A 17513-nucleotide genomic window follows, 5' to 3' on the forward strand; every position below is an offset into this window, starting at 1 on the left:
TGCATAATGAATACTTCCGCATGGATAGCTCAGTTCGTGAGTAAAAACACGTATTGTTAATATTGTACTGCATTTTTATTAAATAAAAACCTAACGAAAATTATCAAACTCAAAAACGTAATATTTCCAAGTTTAGGTACGTTAATGGATGCACTAATTTTCTTCCCTCCTATACCTAGTAAAGTGATTTGTTTGTATCTTACACCAGTATCATCAAACTCCTGTCATGGAAGGGGGTATAAACAGTGTTTCCGGTTCTCAGCCGTTAATCCAAAGGTATAGTCAGGTTAATATTAGAAATGTTAGTAAAAACAAAACGATGTCCCTCCAGCGGTGACCAAAACTCGAGCTGCAGTGATTACATGCGACTGAGAGCCTATGAAGTAAGGAGACGGAAGAAAGGTACTTGGCATTAAAGCTACAAACTGTACTAACATCTTGATCAATCCCGTGGATAAAAATCTCAAGCGTTGCTGTATCACTAATATCACTGTTGTCATCAAGAGCCAGTGAATAATATACGATTTTTCTTGCTTCTTTTCTTAACCTTCCTCTTGAATATAATCAGGAATTTTCTAAATTCTTCTCTCGATACTTGGTCGAGAAATTCGTAGGTTTTCAAAATTAAAAACTTCTCATAGACAAGTTATTTAAGCTATTTTAATCTTTACTCTTTTGAGAAATCCTGTTCTATTAAAAGGATTTAAGCACGAGATATTTCAAACCCCATTAGGTAGCTGACTTCCTTACATTTATTTATCTCATCTTTCTCTTCTTGGCTATGATTTAAGACATGTCAATTTCTGGCGTTTAACGTTCGTTGGTACATAATATTGAATCAGTTTTTCTACAATATTGCTATGAAATGAATAACTAATAAATAGTTACCCTCATCTAAAAATTAAGAGGATTAAAAATGAGATAAAACTTAATAATTTTATCCTTCTAGGGAGAAGATCTAAAAATATCAATATGCATGCACGTACAGAAGAATTATAGAAAGACATACTTAGTAGTCAGTAATAATAATAATAATAATACTAATAATAATAATAATAATAATAATAATAATAATAATACATTATTCAGCGTGGCTATTAATGTTTCTATATACTCCTAAATGAACCGTTGAACAAAGTAAACATATTACATTTTGTCCGACAGAACAACAAAAAAGTTCTCCTTCTCATTCTTTACGAAACCACCTCTTACTGCTTGTAGAAACAGTGTGTAGAGCGACATGATACCGCCACTGCTTGCCTTCAGTACATGAATGAAACACACAACAATGTACAGGAAACTCCACGTACCCGTTTGAATGTCTGTGATTACACGATGTAATCACGGCAGCCGCTTTTGGTCACCGCTGCCCTATGCTAACGCCACATAACAAGCTGTAATCAAGGTCTACCGTCTATTTGGCTCCATGAGAGCTAAAGAATGTGCACAACAAAGTTCCATTCTGTACTTAAGATAGCAAACTCAGAACACGCTCTTTGCGTTTATTTCGCACGAATGTACACATGTGCTCTGAAAGATACAAGGGAAGAGAATTATTGGATAAAAGTTTTAAAATCTGAGTATTCGTTCGTTGGATGAGTGCAATGACGAGAAAATTAGCCATCGCATCCGCCCGTTCCCTGAGTCGTGTGTGAACAAGTCGACATGAAGAAAGCTTCACGGTCCTCAAGCCAAGTGGAACCATAAGAATGTACTAATGGCGGTTCCTTGTTACTATATGTGATCTGCTCGCGCGGGGTGTGCACTACCGCCAAAACGCGCCCTCGGGACCCCGCGGAGCCCGTATCGATCCGTCGGCGGCGGCGCATTGTACTCAAAGTTTCTTGCTGCGCGGCTAATGGAAGATTTCTCTCCTGGAGACACCTATCAAGCGTCCCGGACGCTCCTCTCACAGAAGGTCGGTCCAAAATCTTTATTGTGATGTTTATATAGGACAGAGGAAGAAGATGTTGCGCTAGCATCGGGCCCGCACTATGCACCTTCCTTATCGTTAAATGTTATACTTCAACAATAGATCTATCCACTACTGTAGAGTAGCGGTTAGCATGTCTGACTGTGAAACGAGCGGGCCCGGGTTCAAACTCTGGTTGGAATAAGTTACATGGCTGAGGTTTTACCGGGGTTTTCCCTCATCGCATTTAGAGCAAATGCTGGATAACTTTCGGCGCTGAATCCTGGATTTATTTCTCAGGCATTATCACCTTCATTTCACTTAGACGCTAGATAATCATCGTAATTCATAAAGATTTCATATTGACGCAAAGAGAAGCGAGTTGATTGCGATAATTGTTAAGAATTATTCTCAGAATTTCCGAAAAATACTCGATAGGCCCTAGTTCAAAAAATACCTAATGACTGAATGAACGAGCGAAAGAAGAAATGAATTAATGAACAATTGGAAGAGCGAAAAAATGAACGAATAAATGAATAAATGCGTGAATAAATGAATAAATACATGAATAAACAAACTAATAAATAAGTGAGCGAAAGAACAAATAAATAAGCACAGGAATGAATTTTAATGAGAAGTGAATGGATGGATGGATGGATGGCTGGATGGATGGATGGATGAATGAATGAATGAATGAATGAATGAATGAATGAATGAATGAATGAATGAATGAATGAATAAGTAAATGAAAAAAGTAATAAACTAACATATGATGAAAGAACAGATTAATGACTGGTTTAATGAACGAATGAGTGAAGAAATGAATTAATGGATGGATGGATGGATGAATGAATGAATGAATGAATGAATGAATGAATTAATTAATTAATTTATAAGTAAATGAAAAAAGTAATAAACTAACATATGAATGAACTAACAAATTAAGGATTGATTTAATGAAGAATGAGTGAAGAAATGAATGAATGAATGAATGAATGAATGATTGATTGAATTAATTAATTAATAAGTAAATGAAAAAAGTAATAAACTAACATACGAATGAACGAACAAATTAAGGATTGATTTAATGAAGAATGAGTGAAGAAATGAATGAATGAATGAATGAATGATTGAATTAATTAATTAATTAATAAGTAAATGAAAAAATAATAAACTAACATATGAATTAAAGAACAAATTAATGATTGTTTTGAAGACCGAATGAGTGAAGAAATGAATGAATGAATGAACGAAGAAATTAACGAAATAATAAATTAGTGAGTGACTGAGTGAACGAAGAAATTAATGAATGGCGAATGAATAGAATGAGTTGGTCAATGAGCGACTGAATGAATGAATGAATGAATGAATGAATGAATGAATGAATGAATGAATGAATGAATGAATGAATGAATGAATGAATGAATGAATGAATGAATGAATGAATGAATGAATGAATGAAGACGTCTGCATGGGAACAACTAGTAATTATTTATGCTATGGTCAATTGGTAAATGCTTGCAATACAAGTTATTCGACTTTGATTTTTCTCAACTTTGTGAGTTTCGCAATGCTGTCAGCTTGATCTTGAAATTTTACCCCATTTAAGCCATATTGAATAAATTCATAATTAGTGTATGCATTAAGTTTTCGCTCATACATAATGATTTTCAGAAGTATGGAATTCGAATTTCTTTTACTTTCGCAAATTATTCTTATAAAATAACAAAAAAAAAAACGAAAAACAGAAAAATGTATATCATTTCAATAGAAAAAGTGCTTATTGTGGTGCTACGAAATATCTATTTCAACTTTTGTGCGGAAGTAGCTACACGTTTTCAGCACTCTGTGTAGTGCGATTTCTGCTAACTATTGGACGGAGTTTGCTTATATTCATTATCTACTAAAGAACGATTCACTTGCCTTAGTCATCGAACAGCGGACGAATGAGTCTTCTCGACTCCACCTGCACTGCGAAATGGCAAAGCTCCTTTCAATGTGAAAGTTTACACCTCCGATCGAACAACAGACTTACATCTCCCGCCATTTCTTCTTCTTCCTGTCCTGTGATCAGTTTGACCACACTTCCCTCCTCTCGTGTATGTGTTACCTAAGAGGTTACGTTCATTTTCGGCTTTTTTCCCTTAAAAACTTTCTAGTGCTCCTTCAGTGGAGCAGCGTAACCCGGAGTGAGACAAGTGGCCAACAGGTTTGGAGTTCACATAATCTGTTTCTTTCAGCCCCGAACCCTTTGCGAGGACGCGTTTTGCTTACCTTTTAAATTTCTCCTCCCAATTCTCCTCTTTCAATTTAATTTAATTCAAGAACGACGCACATAAAATAAAATAGTTTACAGTGAAAAGTTAATGACTCTTCACTTAAAACCAAAAACACACTAGGGCATTCCACTTCAAGATAAATTCTTTTTGTATTACCTATGTAGTATGATTTGATTAAAGAGATGTTCTATGTGGTGTGTGTGGAGAAACGTTTTGCTTTTCGAAAACAAAAAGAGTACACGGGAAAAATGAACAAAGTCACAATTCTCATAATGGTGATGCCATGATCTAATCCAAACTTTAGTGTTTTTCTTATCAAAACTGGTAAATGAGAATTATCACCACGGATATAGTCAAACATTCCTCTTTTTCATTAGAAACAGCAATAAATTTTGCAGTAATATAATTACTGAATTAGATGATATCATCCTTGCGAGAATTGTAACTTTGATCGTTTTTCCTATTGTTATGTAGCCTATAGAATTATTCCCGTCTTTCGTTACGAATATGTTAGAGGTCGAAGTCTGTTTTCACGAGCGCATAGCGTTTGGACCAATGTCCACTATTTTTAATTGATTATTTTACGACGCTTTATCAACTGCTATGGTTATCTAGCGTCTTAATGAGATGAAGGTGGTAATGCCAGCGAAATGAGTCCAGAGCCGGAGGTTATCCAGCATTTGCACTTTTAATGGGTTGAAGGAAAACGTCGGAAGAAACCTCAACTAGGTACAATAACCAGAATTTTAACCCGGGGTAGCTCGTTTCGTGGTCAGGCATACTAACAGTTACTTCACAGCAGTAGACATATTAGTATTACCGCCTATTTGGATCAGAAGAGACAACTCGTTTGGACCGTTTCGACCAAAATGACAACACTTTATATAGACTTAAAACTGCTCGAGGCATGCTTAAGCGGTTAGGTACAGCTTACAGCACTAAAATTTTTGGAAATATTCAACATTTTTTTCCTCCATTACTGTATCTTCTACAATAATGAAAATTGATATGTCGTGTAAAACACTGTCCTTTTGCTATATGAAAAAAATATTTTTACGATTTAAAAAAATTATATATATATATATATATATATATTTTTTTTTTCAAAATTCAAAACTGTGGCAGTTCACTGTGCAGTGATGAAGCTTTTCCCTCATGACTCATAAACTTGTTAAGTTTTTCATGTTCTCTCTCCTTTATTTGATTGCTGAAACTCATGTTTACAATAGCATGCTCTTTCAACTACATTCCTTAATAAATAATATCTTGTTTATTTTGTGTTAGAACAAAATACTGATATTTGACCATTTTTAAAATGAATTTACTTTTTATCAGACAATCTATCAAAGGTAGAGAAGTGATTTTGCATCATATTGTAGATATGGCATGTATAAATACACACAAAAAATTTCATCACAGATGTTGGATACTTTTTGAGTTATGAGCGAAACGCTTCATCACTGCACAGTGAATTTTGAATTTTGAAGAAAATATATAAATACTTTTTTAATCGTAAAAATACTTTTATCGTATAGCAGAAGTACAGTGTTTTAAACATACCAATTTTCATTATTGTACAAGATACAGTAATGGAGAAAAAAATGTTGGATATTTTCAAAATTTTACTCCTTTAAGCTGTACCTAACCCCTTAGAAACATTGTCGTTAAATTTCGAATCCTTCAAAATTTGTTAGAAACAAAATAAAATATCAAGATTAAACTTGTTCAGACATGTCAACATATTAAATATACTGCAACCGAGTTGTTTTTTCTTCTACAGATTTTAGTCAATGGGAATTGATGGTGATAAGGTTTATTTTCTTACGATATTTCGTTTGTCTCACTGGCCAATAGATTATATAAGTAATTTAAGGCCTCTTCACTAGACCTATTACGTGATAGGTAGGAAAACGGTGTCTGAACGACATAGGCCTACATAGACTTCCTCAGAAGTTGAATAATTATATATTTTTTGTCGGTTATTTAATAGCGCGGTATCAATTACTGGGTTATTTAGCGTCGGTGTGATTGGCAATAGCGAGATGGTATTTGGCAAGATAAGGCCGAATATTCGCCAAAGATTACCTAACATTCTCCTTACATTCGAATAAACCTCGGAAAAAATCCAACCAGGTAATCAGTCCAAGAGGGAATCGAATCCACGCCCGACAGCAAATCCGGATTGACAGCAAGTGACTCTGCCGACTGAACTCCGCTGGTGACTTTTGTATAACTTCATGTCCAATGTCTCTTTCCAAGTTAATTTTCTTCGGTAGTTTTTAAAATTACTTTGTTCGGTTTAGCATACAAGTCTTCTTCTTCTTCTTTACGTTAACTGCTGTTCGCACTGTTTCTAGTTTCATTTAATCGTAATTCATTTCTAGGTGCTTATGCGGAAAGTTTGTAACCGTCATCACTTCATTTAAAAATTTTTTTACTTATAAATTTTTATTACACTTAAGATTTGTGTGTTCGAAATGAATAGTACTATTGTATAATCAATTGATTCTCTTCACTAAACTTATAGTTTTCTATAAGTAATCACTGTTTTGATGATACTTGTTATGTTTATGTTGATATTTATGTGCACGTCCTGAGCTGTACTGAGGGGAGGCCGTAATTAGCTCCTATTCAAATGGTGGCGTTCACACAGTGCAGTTTTCCAGGATCCACCACGGGGAGTAGTCTACTACTACTGTTCTCCAACCAGGAGATTAACTGTGAAAGGAATGTGCTTACTATTGCGTCATCTATTGGAGCGAAGCAGGTAGATAATACTAACGTTATAACGTCAGTTTGAAAAGCATGCGCGCTCCTGCATATGTATGGAGGGATTAAAAGACCAGGAGATTTACCGTGATATAATTTTGTAACTAGGGTAGTATAAATATGTGTATATATCAGTGTTATCGTTTGTGCTTTGAGAGTTAGCCAATGGAGATGCGTGTACTCACGTGTGTGACCTTATGACATCTTATGACATAAACATTCATTAACAGCATAACCCCGCTGCGTCTCATTCCCCTGGGACTTTCTCCCGGTTGGAGTACAGTACAAATCAAGCATCTAGGCTTCCACACAGCGCAGTTTTGTCTTCCGTATTTTTGTGGATCTGCACTCTACAGTGAATGAAGTATTCGAACACCGACAAACTTGTAAGAAATATTACAATATTGTAGAATAATACACTTGTTTACATGATACATTTTTTTCTGCAATACTGAAGTGTAGAAAATATTGAGTATTGAAAAGAAAATTTAAAAAATATATACTTATTTAAATATACATGTTTAAGTTTCGTAAGATTTGTAATTGTGTAAATTGAACGCGTAAAAAGTGTTGGAACAGTTCAAACTCCAGTGACGATTAGACCTATGACTCCCATGGCTTTGATCATGGGAACTTCTTATCACAATGGGGTTCAGTCTCCAGCGGCCAAAGAAAAAAATTGGAAAGCATGAAAATAACTTGCCGCCCAAGCAAGTGGAAAAGCAATTAAAAAAAATCCTGTTTAAGTACACCGAAAATTGCCTGTGATTTTGAACTACAATTAATTAAGTGTGACAGCACAGTTCGTAATTATTTGAAAAGCAATGAATATCGTAATAGTCAGAAGAAAATATTTGTTAATGAAATCATTAGAAAGAAAGATTAGAATTCGTGGAGAAAATTACATAGGCCTATATGAAAAACACTCCTAATCCGTTCTGGAACAAAGCGAAATTCACAGACGAAAGTAAATTCAGTATTTTTTCTTTAGGTGGAAGATGTGACTAAACACTGGACTCTACTCATGAGTAAAACCTTATTGGTGTCACTTATGAGGTTCCAACCTGTCTTCGGCAAATTGAATAAACAACAACGTAATTATATTGAAATTTATTCAGTTTATTTTGTACAGCTTCTTTATCATATATGTTATACTACAGCTCAAATAACTGAAATGACTGACTATTGTGTTAATAATTATTATCTTTGATCGTATGGGATGCTTTTCTAAAAATGCCATAACTTTTGTGTTTTTAACTGAGCTTCCTAAACTATATTCTGCAGTAACCTCGCATAAATACCGAACGGCTATCTGTAACTCATCATCTTAAAATGGCAAATATCACTTGTTCATATGCAAACATTACAGAATTTAAAATCTGTGAACCTAATTTAAATGTGTTTCGAGATTGTTTTGCTGATAATAGGATGACCAGAACTCTTATCGATATTCTGAAACGTAGTGCTGTAAAGATGATGTTCAAGCGTTCGTCGAAGGAATTGGGCATTCGATAAAATTAAAAAGAACTTATTTTCATACTGTTTTGCTTACGTAATTGTAAGATTTAAGAAACCCTTCAATGACACAAAAAGAGTGAACCCAGGACCTTCTTTCTATTGGTTCCTTAAGCAAACCAGTAGCTTCACACACAGATCTTGCAGTTTTGACAACATTATAATGACTAGCTGTCAGATTACAATAACGGACCTTTGGTTGGGTCTCAAATTTATGATCACCCAAGCTAGGGATTTGCGTTTTTGCGGGAAATGTGTGCACCGATGAAGGACATCCCGTCAGGCAGGAGTGTAGGCCTAATAAAACGGATCCTGCAAAATCGCAATGTGTAGACCCAGCCTATACGCGATTCTAATGTTATCTCTAGGTTTTAGGCGTACTCCCGCGAGTGCCGTGTTGCAACCATGATAGGACTGAACCAAACGAATCACCATTTTTGCTCCAAAAGTATTGTTGATTGGTAAGTTATTGGAGGTTATGGGATTTGGTACAAACTTCCTGCGCCGCGCCGGTTTTCTTTCCCAGCCTGAAGTCAACTACACTGAAGTCGAGAGATGGGGAGAGCTTTATTGTTCCACTGTCCTCGTCTCAAATTCATTCGTTACGTGTGAGTGAACAGCTGAAGCAAGTCTAATAGGCTATATTTAACATTTATAACTCTGTTTAGTTAAGGACGCTGTAAAACTATTAGACTGCTTAGCGTCCATGGAATTGGAGATAGCGAGATGGTATTTAATGAGGTGAGGCTATGAACTCTACCAGGTTTTCCCCAAAAGTGCTGAATCATTCCCGTATAGACCTATAACTGTAAATATGCTGTATTTATAAATAGGAAGATTATGTCACAAAATTATTAAAACGTACTATGTACGTAGTCTACAGGGTTGTTTCAATCTCTGATAACGAATTTTAATGAAGTCATGTGCGTCAGGAATCACACCAACAGCTGAATTTCGGCGAGAGGTGATAGACCAGTAGTGAATGATTTCATAATCAGAGTGCACGGTGTATCACAGTAGCAATGCCCAAGAAACTCGAGCCTTTTTGGGAGGGGTACAAGACACCCCTTTCCGATGCCAAGTATAGTTACGTGAAAAACACAGGTGCCTACAAAAAACGTGGTTTCATTATTTTCAAGAAAGGCACCTAATAAGACTGACAAAGTTCGGATGGGATTCATTCCAGAGTGGAAAAAGCAAGCAAAATCACCTCCGTCACAAATCGCCGCACCCCACGAGATGATACAAATTAATTCCATTCGAGCTTTACCAATCTTATTAAGTATACAGAAGATGCCTTTCTTTGAAATAACGAAACCTCGTTTATTGCAGGCTTCTTTTATTTTCACTTAAATGTACTTGGCACTGGAAAGGGTCGTAAAGTACCCCTCCCAAAAAGGCTCGATTTTCTTGGGAATTTCTCCTGTCAGGCGCCGTGCACTCTATGATATCACTCACTACTGGTCTGTCGCCTCGCGCCACAGTTCAGCTGTCGTGTGACTCCTGACTCACATGATGTCATTCAAATTCGTTATCAGAGATCGGAAACAACCATGTATAGCTAGGCGTATAACCATGTAAAATGGTAAAAAATTAATTTTACATAGGCTATTAAACCGCACAATATTAAATGGAGGATAGTGTTTTAGTTTGGGATTCATAATTCTATTTGATGTGCACTTGGAAAAATTAATTACATACTAGATCACCTACGTTTATGGAAATCGGAAAACTAACGTCCATTTACTGCATTGTTTTGAGAAAATACATTTCAATACTATGTAGAAGATCTACAGCCGCCTGTGTTGGCTAGTCTTGATTAGACAAATCTCTGTAAACTTCTCATTTTAAGCTATGTACAGTAGTGGCAAAAAACAGGACCGACGGGATAATCAAGGTTCCCGAAATGAGCCACTGCGCATGCCACGCCCGCATTCACAAGATAGCGAGTAATATGTCGAAATTGTTGTAGTTTCGATTGCTGACGTAGCCCATTTCGAAAGCCATTAGAAAATAAGCTGGTAAAATTCTTTTTCTGGGAATAATAAGTTAATTAAGTAGTAAAATATCGCTGGACTCGAAAAGTATTGGGAATAAATTTGAATAAGTTACAAAAAAATGTTTCCTTCCCAGGCAGGATTCGAACCATGAAAGTCTTAGTTACCAGTCCATCGTGCTGTCACTGTGCTATGGAATCACTTGAGAATCAACGTTCCTTGGCTGTCATAGAACAAGTGATTTAAAAGGAGACTACGTCCTACGAGTAGCTTTAATTTATAAATAATTTCACGTAATTTGCATTACTTGTGAAAACAAACGTTTCTGTTACATCTCTTAATTTAATTTAAGTCGCACTGGATTGAGAAACTCGCTACTAAATCACGTTATATGTTGCACCTTATCACAAATTTGTAGTCGATACAGAATGCTATGAACAGATTCTCCTCAAAATGGCCGCTGCTAGAGAAACACGTATCAGACAGACAGCTTTGCTAGATGACGAATATTCCATATCTCAGGCTGCAGATAGGCTAGGAATGACAAAAACTACTGCGAAAATGTGAGCTCGTCGATACCTAGAAACTGGGAAGGGGGGTTGAAAGACGCCGTGGATTTGGGCGTCCTAGAGTTTCAACGGGAAGAGAGGACAGGGCATTGCTCCGAATTCGTGAGCGTAATCCTTTTATGTCTGCAAGTCAATTACGAACTGCCTCTCGATTTCCTGGAGGCCGTAAGATTATTGGCAATCGCCTTAAGGCTACGGGTATTAGAAAATATAGGGCTGCTCGTAAACAAACTCTTACAGAGGAGCAAGCCATAGACCGCCTGGCATATGCTAACAGTCTAGATGGGGTCGATTGGGGAAGAGTCATCTTCACCGACGAATACCAGATCTCGACTAGTTATGCAGGACCTGTTCGTGTCTATCGTGAGGCTGGCCGACGACACAAACATGCTTATGTGGCTCCAAACCCAAAGCAGGTGCGCATTAGTATCAAGTTCTGGATGTGGATGTCTCGAGACGGAGCAGGAATTCTACAGCGGATAGATGGGACTCTGCACCACTTTATGTGGTGATTTTAATATATTGAGTATATACAGGGTGTTTAAAAAATACGGGGCATAATTTCAGGTATGTATTTCCCACATGTAGACAATCAAAATAGTTCATTACAACATGTGTCCGGAAATGCTTCATTTCCGAGTTATGGAATTCACAACATTGAAATTCACCGGAACGTTTTTCTTTCCGCAGGTCGTTGTCATTACAGAAGATGTTCAAAATGTCCACCTCCTGCTTGAATACAGACCTCACATCGATGTCTCATTGACCTGCGAACATGATCCCAAACTCCAGGAGTATTGCGTATGTCCTCAGAACATGCCACATTTCGATTCCGAAGGGATTCCAAATCAGGCACCGGAGACGAATAAACCAATGATTGTAAATGGCCCCACAAGTAGAAATCGAGAGGGTTCAGATCAGGTGAGCGTGGAGGCCAAGCAATTGGGCCACCTCTACCTATCCATCGATCAGGAAACCTTCGATACAAGTACCGGCGAGCCGTACGACTGAAGTGTGCAGGAGCGCCATCATGCAAGAAGTGAATGTCTTGACGATTGATCAGTGGAGTGTCTTCTAAAACATGAGGTATGGTGTTTTCCAGGAAGTTTGTGTACGCCTGCCCCTTAAGTCTGTTTACAAGTACATGGGGTCCGACTAATCGATCACCAATGATACCGGCCCACATGTTGAGGGAGAACCGCACCTGGTGATGAGATGGAACAGTTGCACGTGGGTTTTCATACGCCCATACATGCTGATTGTGGAAATTTGTTATGCCATCGCGTGTGAACTGTGCTTCATCTGTAAATAATACTAAGGCAGGAAAGTTCGGATTTACCCACACCACACTGCTGCAAGAACCACTGACAGAACCTAACTCGTGCAGGGTAATCTGCTGGTGACAGGGCCTGTACACGTTGCAAATGATAAGGATACAATAATTGATACTCTTTCAACAGTCTCCAGACAGTTGTATGAGGAACACTGACTTGCAACGCTACCCTTCGTGTGCTGATAGAAGGAGTCATGTTCACAGCCTCCAGAATCTCCTCCTGTACTTCTGGAGTTGTAGATCTTGGTTGTCCCCTTCCCAAACCAGGAGAGTTAAATTTTCCATACTCGCATAGACGGTAATGGAGACGTACAAATGTCTTCCGATCCGGACATTGTCGCTGTGGGTACCTCTCCTGGTACAAACGACGAGCCAGCGCAGCATTGCCGTCCGCCTTACCGTACATGAAGTGTATCTCTGCCAGCTCTTGATTTGAATACATGTCGCACAGTCTAACGCCTACACAACACTGAATGTAACCTTCGCCTCGGAATGAACTGTCAGAGTGCCCTCTTAATGTCTTCTTTGACGGCAACGACCTGCGGAAAGAAAAACGTTCCGGCGAATTTCAATGTTGTGAAGGCCATAACTCGGAAATAAAGCATTTCCGGACACATGTTGTAATGAACTATTTTGATTGTCTACATGTGGGAACTACATACCTGAAATTATTCCCCGTATTTTTTAAACACCCTGTATAATATGGGTGAATATGGATTTAATATAATTAAAGGGATACGGATCAGTATATTCATATTTTGCAGCACGTGTTTTACCCTTCCGCCCGTGAACGTTATCCAGATGGACCATTATTTTTCCTGCAGGATAATTGCGCAGTACACAAATCAATGGGCGTTCAGACATGGTTGTCGGAGAGGCCAGAGATCGAAGAGATTGCTCTGCTTCCCCTTTCATCTGATATGAACGTTATCGAAAATACGTGGGCCAGACTAAAAGGAAGGACGCGCAGACTGATTGCAGACAGACCACCTCGGAATGAGCTGTGACAATGAATATTACTGTCGTATACTTAAAAAAATTGCCTACCACGGGACTCGAACCTGCGAACGTTTGCACGATTGCGGCGCGCCCCAAGCATCTGAGCCATTCAATGAAGACAGAAACCGTAACCAGCTGCGTTGCTGTTGTTCAACTGCACAGGTGGTTTCGGGTCCAAGGAATATGCACCGACGCTCTGGAGTGAACAAGGCTCTGAAATCAGCTACAAGGGTCGGTCCGGTTTTTTTGTCACTACCGTACACACACACATATATATATATATATATATATATATATATATATATATATATATATATATATATATATATAGGCCTATGCATAGTCTTATACCGTCGCGCGAGATACATTCTTTTTCTATTACAGGTTCAACGACCCCGAGTCCAATTACCGATTGAGAGCAAGAGATTTGTTTTTCTTCCTTAGAGACGCGGTATGTGTCATTTATGTTGTGTGCGTCCTGTCGTGTATTGAAACATGATCTTGCGCTATGCTAGCCACACGTGACCAGGTATTTCTGCCCGTGTGGAAGTCAAGAGTTAATTCACACTTCACACAATAGTGTGGAAGGGACAAATGAAGAAGTTCATGATTGATGTTGCTTTTGAGTTTTTTAAGTTGGTTATTTAACGACACTGTATCAATTACTAGATTATTTAGCGTCAATGGGATTGGTGATAGCGAAATTGTATTTGGCGAGATGAGGCCGAGGATTCGCCATAGATTACCTGATATTCGCCTTACGATTTGGGAAAACCTCGGAAAAACCCAACCAGATAATCAGTCTAAGCGGGAGTCGAACCCTCGCCCAAGCGCAATTCCGGATCAGCAGGAAGGCGCCTTAGCCGACTGAGCTGCGCCAATAGCCGATTTTTAGTAAAACCAAAGGAATATGTCAAAAATAAGGAATAGATTTGAACAAAGCAAGTTGTAGATCAAAAATATATTATATTTTCAAACGTTTTTATTTATGTTAAATTTACAGAATCCTATTTGAGTGCGTAATTTAAGAAATGTATTTTCCAATGAACTTCTGCAAAACTGGCATGATGTCTCATACATCAGTTGAGACATTGCGAGTTAAGACATCACAAGATAATAAATGAAGTCCACACCTGTGGAGTAACGGTCAGCGCATCTGGCTGCGAAACCAGGTGGCTCGGGTTCGAATCCCGGTCGGGGCAAGTTACCTGGTTGAGGTTTTTTCCGGGGTTTTCCCTCAACTCAATACGAGCAAACTATCGGTGCTGGACCCCGGACTCATTTCACCGGCATTATCACCTTCATATCATTCAGACGCTAAATAACCTGAGATGTTGATACAGCCTCGTAAAATAACCCAATAAAATAATAAAAATAAATAATAAATGAAAATGGGGCACCAGGTCTCAAAATCACTTTTATCCGCTTTTGGACGAAATTGTATTTACAGTATTTTCTGAATCTACTCAATTTTCTCTATCATTCTGTTCTCATGAGAGGTCTAAAGTAAAAAGGATGTAAGTGACATATACCTAATGTTGAGAAAAACTAGTTTGAAGTTAGGCATAAGTGACAGAGAAAAATTTTATGCAAACACTACAATATCTTTTTTGTGTTTGTATGTTGAGTTTTGGTCATGGGAAGTAGTTTACTGCAGATTTTTCAGAAATTTTAAAATTTAAGATATTAAAAATAAGCATTTTACAATAAGATGTTGCACTGATACCTCTTCTGTTCCAAACTATTTTCCAGATTAAATGAGTAATGTTCACATTACAATATACAATCCAAATTCAAGTAATTTTACGCGTAGGAAAGAATGTTAAAGTCTTTTAACCATACTGGATGTCCGATTTATCTCGCGCATCCAAAATAATCTTTCTCTCGGGTGTTCAATTAAAAATTGTTTTAAACAAAAATTGTTCAGTTAACCTTTTCAAGATCTGTTTGAAAACATATCATAATGTACCATTTCAATAAACAAAACATTGAGGGGTGCAAAACATATGGAACCCATAGTGTAGGTAGCCTACTTATTGTAAGTCCAAAGTAAAATGGCACTTCGAAGCATTGCAATGCCGTTATCGAGCCTTATTTCGTAAATGCTGCCTAAATACAGTTGGTCATGGGAAAGTCCAGGAAAACAGAGAGGGTTTGGAATTATACGAGTTACATCAGCTGCTTGTTTATACGGAAGACGCGAATATGTTAGGAGAAAATCCACAATCTATTAGGGAAACACGGGAATTTTACTTGAAGCTAGAAGGAGACAGGTGTGGAAGTAAATTCCGAAAACCCAAAGTATATGATTATGTCTCGTAATCACAACATAGTACGAAATAGAAATATAAAAACTGGAAACTTATTTTTTGAGGGCTTGGAAAAATTGAAATACTTTGGAGTAAACGTAATAAATATAAATGACACTCTTGAGGATATTAAACGCTGAATAAATATGGAAAATGCCTGCTATTATTCAATTAAGAAGCTTTTGTCTTCTAGTCTATTTAAAAAAAAATAAAGTTAGAATTTGTAAGACAGTTATATTACCGGTTGTTCTGTGTGGTTGTGAAACTTGGACTCTCACTTTGAGAGAGAAACAGAGGTTAAGTGTATTCGAGAATAAGGTACTTAGGAAAATATTTGGAACTAAGCTGGGCGAATGAAGAAAGTTACATAACGCAGAATTGCACGCATTGTTTTCTTCACCTGACATAATTAGGAATATTAAATCCAGACGTTTGAGGTGGACAGGGCATGTAACAGGTATGGGTGAATCCAGAAATGCATATAGAGTGTTAGTTAGGAGACCTGATAGAAAAAGAGCTTTCGGGAGGCCGAGACGTAGGTGGGGGAATAATATGCATTATAAAATAGATTTGAGAGAGGTGGAATATAATGGTAGAGACTGGATAGAGACCGATGGCGGGCTTATGCGAGAGCAGCAGTGAACCTCTGGATTCTCTAAAAGCCATTTCTAAGTAAATACAGTTGATATGCCAGAGTGTGAAGAACCATTGTTCCCGATCTTTTGAAGGTCATATCGACCGGTACCTTTGAGGAATAGAATGTTTAGGTGGTACGAACATGATGGATGTCTAGTACATAACGCTTTAAGAGCCCATCGTATTCTTGACCGAAAATAGCCTCGTATGAGAATTGGACGTGGTAACCAGTAGTTGGCCTGCTCATTCTCCTGACCTAACGCCACTTTTCCTTTGGAAGAGGTCAAGGACGCTGTCTATCGAAATGTTCCAACACCAACATGGGTAATGCAGCAACGTATTATTGAAGCTAGTACATCCATTCAGTAGGTAACACTACGAGGATGTAGATTGGCATTCATCCAAAGATTTTAATTATGCATTAATTGTAATGGCACCACTTTGAGCAGGAATGCCAAAGTGCTACAAAGTTCCATTTTACTTCGGATTTACAGTAAGTACGTACGCTATGTTTTCTGCAACGAACATCTTCTTCACTATTCTTCTTAGTATTTTCTATTTTCCCAAAATAGTGGTCATATTCCCTGTATGAATTACAAAGTTTATAAATTTGTGATTTGCAGTCTGAATATTGGTGTTATGGATAACATAGAGCCAGAATTTGACAATAAACTGGCTCTTCTTTTGCCCCGTGGATTGTTGCTAAATTCTGTAACGAGAGTGATCTTGCTTGGCAAGGACGCAATGAATTTGAATAGACAGGGAGCAATTTCTTGCACCTTCTTGTCACTTGACTTTCAGTCACATAAGGACAACTTCATTTCCATCTTTAAGTCTATAAATGCCGAGCATAGTAAACTCTATAATAGCTCGAAACTGGAGTTGGGAAATAATTTTGTAGGTCGAAAGAGACTGCAATCATATAGGCTAACATCCTAATGGAAAGAATGGAGCATAATAAATATAGCTGCAACACAACACTTGTGCTCCAAACCAAAGAGATTACTGATGAAGTAGTTTTTCTTTACACTACTAGAATGCAAGACCTGTTACAGTAACACACATAGACTACTCTTTATGCACTGAATAAAAGGGAATTTAGCTCCAGTCTCCTATGTTTAAATCAAATATTTTGAAAAGTGCATTTATACTACTTGTGCTTTAGACTCTTCATATAAAAAAATCTTTGAGAAGC

The sequence above is a fragment of the Periplaneta americana genome, chromosome 3 (genome assembly GCF_040183065.1).
Source record: "Periplaneta americana isolate PAMFEO1 chromosome 3, P.americana_PAMFEO1_priV1, whole genome shotgun sequence".
In the NCBI taxonomy this organism is placed as follows: domain Eukaryota; kingdom Metazoa; phylum Arthropoda; class Insecta; order Blattodea; family Blattidae; genus Periplaneta; species Periplaneta americana.